The 2,567-nt window shown below is 50.6% G+C and overlaps 1 pseudogene; it reads left to right on the plus strand.

Moving 5' to 3' along the window:
• The first annotated feature begins 245 nt into the window (after positions 1-245).
• On the plus strand, positions 246-2,124 carry LOC100579503 (annotated as a pseudogene).
• Positions 2,125-2,567: the final 443 nt, after the last annotated feature.

Genomic DNA, 2,567 nt, shown 5'->3' on the forward strand with positions numbered 1-2,567 from the left:
GTCATAGACAGGAAGATTTGTACAATGATGGAAAACTAATAAACACGTAAATTTTGTTAAAGAAAGATTCTCAAATCACAATATATTCTTGGCAGTACAGAAAAGTATTCTTCTGGGGCTAGAGGGAGGGTCCACATAAGTCAGAATGAAAATGAGCTGGGAAGGTGGGTAAATTTCCCAACTCTGGCATTTGTGGCAGAGAGAGCAAATAACTGCGGCTCTCCTGGCGCCTGGTTGCTCGCACCATGTCGAGGCCCAAGCAGGCGAAATCCCAGCACATCATCTCGGAGGAGGACCAGGGCAAGCGGCAGCTGCAGCAGCCGACCCGACCCGGGAGTTTGTAGATGTGGCCCCCGCGGTGTCGGCGGCGGGGGAGCTTGGTGCTCGGTGGGAGAAAACGCAAGTCTATGAGAAAACACAAGTCTATGAGAAAAGTTCTTTAGCATCTCTGAGTTCTTGGAACATAAGAAAAATTGCACTAAAAATCCACCCGTCTTCATCATGAATGATGGCGAGGGTCCAGTGCCTTCAGAAGACATCTCTGAAGCTGTACTGAGCCACCAGCCACCCATTCCAAGCAGTGAGGATGGCCACAGGGAGAATGGGGGCAGCTCAGAGGACATGAAGGAGAAGCTGGTGCGGAATCTGCGAGGTATCTAATGGCAGAGACGGCCCTGCCACCCACCCCCGAGTACATAAGATATTTAACCAAAGGCAAAGTGGCCAACATTAACCTGTCCTTGCAGGCACTATGGGGCACCAAGGTGGCGGTGAATCAGCGGAGCACAGATGCCCTGCCTGCCCCTGTGCCTGGCACCAACAGCATCCTCGAGCCGATGCTGTGTCTGTAGCAGCAGAAGCAGCTACAGCAGACCCAGCTCACCGAGCAGATCCGCATCCCGGTGAACACATGAGCCTCTCAAGCCTGCACTCCAGCGGGGCGGGGCTGACACCCTGAAGACCTTGGGCAACCACATGTCCCAGCAGGTTTCTGCAGCTGTGGTTTTGCTCAGCCAGAAAGCTGGAAGCCAAGGTCTGTCTCTGGACGCCTTGAAACAAGCCAAGCTACCTCACACCAGCGTCCCTTCTGCCACCAGCTCCCTGTCCCCAGGGCTGACGCCCTTTGTTCCAAAGCCGGATGGGACCCGGGTGCTCCTAAATGTCATGTCCCGCCTCCCCAGTGCTTTACATCCTCAGGCCCCGGGCTCGGTGCTCTTCCAGAGCCCTTTCTCCACTGTGGCGCTAGACCCATCCAAGGGAAGGGAAGCCACCGGACATCTCCGTGGTAGATGTCAAATCCAAAGATGATGCCGTCCTCTACAAGCACAAGTGTAAGTACTGTAGCAAGGTTTTCGGGACTGATAACTCCTAGCAGATCCACTTCCACTCCCACCGGAGAGAGACCCTTCCTTCGTGTGCTCTGTCTGTGGTCATGGTTTCACCACCAAGAACGACCTCAAGGTGCACTTTTGCCGACATCCCCAGGTGAAGGCAAACCCCCAGCTGTTGGCCGAGCTCCAGGACAAAGTGGCGACAGGCAATGGCATCCCCTGTGCACTCTCTGTACCCCTCCCTGTAGATGAATCAAGTCTCTCTCTAGACAGCAAACCTGTCCTTGTAACCCCCTTGGTAGGGCTACCTGAGAATCCCTGTTTGTTGACTAACCCCAAGGACCTCAAGGGTGGCCCCCGGCCAAGCAACTTGCAGCCTGGGCCTTCTCCAGAAAGTGAGAGTGGACCCACACATCCTGGGGTGGGACCAAACCATAATTCCCAAAGGACTGGTGGCTTCCAAGGTAATGGGACCACCGAACCCAACGAATGTCTCATTTGCGACCAAGTCTTAAGCTGCCAGAGCTCCCTCAAGATGCATTACTGCACCCACAACGGGGAGAGATCATACTAGTGTGAGATCTGTGGCCAAGTCATTTCTACCAAAGGTAACCTGAAGACACACCTTGGGGTTTACTGAACCAACACGTCCATTAAGACGCAGCATTCTTGCCCCATCTGCCAGAAGAAGTTCGCCAATGCCGTGGTGCTGCAGTAGCAGATTCGCCTACTCCAAGATGGATGGCTCCCAATCAGGTATCAGTGCAGATGTGGAAAAACCAGGTGCTACTGACAGTATTCCCAAAACCAGTTTCCTCACTTCCTGGAAGAAAACAAGATTGCAGTCAGCTAAGCTAAAGGAGAACTTGCATGAAAGGAGAAATGCAGACAGAGTGAAATCTCTAGAATCCACTTTTTTTTGTAAGAACTCATCCCCTCCTGTTTTGTTTTTCTTACTGATATGCAAATGATGTTTATGATGGTTGTGATCACAACCCCAGGCAAGTTCTACAATCACAATTGTTGCTATATTGCTTTGCAAAAAATTGAAAAATAAAAAAAATACCAAAACAAATACAGACTTTTTTTTTTTTAATTTTGGAAAGAAGCTTTGTTACTTGTGACAAACTGTATACATAGAGCCTTTGTACAACCTAGAATGACTTTTTCCAAAGACTGTTACCTATTTCAAGGTAGAACCATTGGAACTTACTGAGCAACAGTGGCAAAGACAAC

The sequence above is a fragment of the Nomascus leucogenys genome, chromosome 18 (genome assembly GCF_006542625.1).
Source record: "Nomascus leucogenys isolate Asia chromosome 18, Asia_NLE_v1, whole genome shotgun sequence".
Taxonomy (NCBI): Eukaryota; Metazoa; Chordata; class Mammalia; order Primates; family Hylobatidae; genus Nomascus; species Nomascus leucogenys.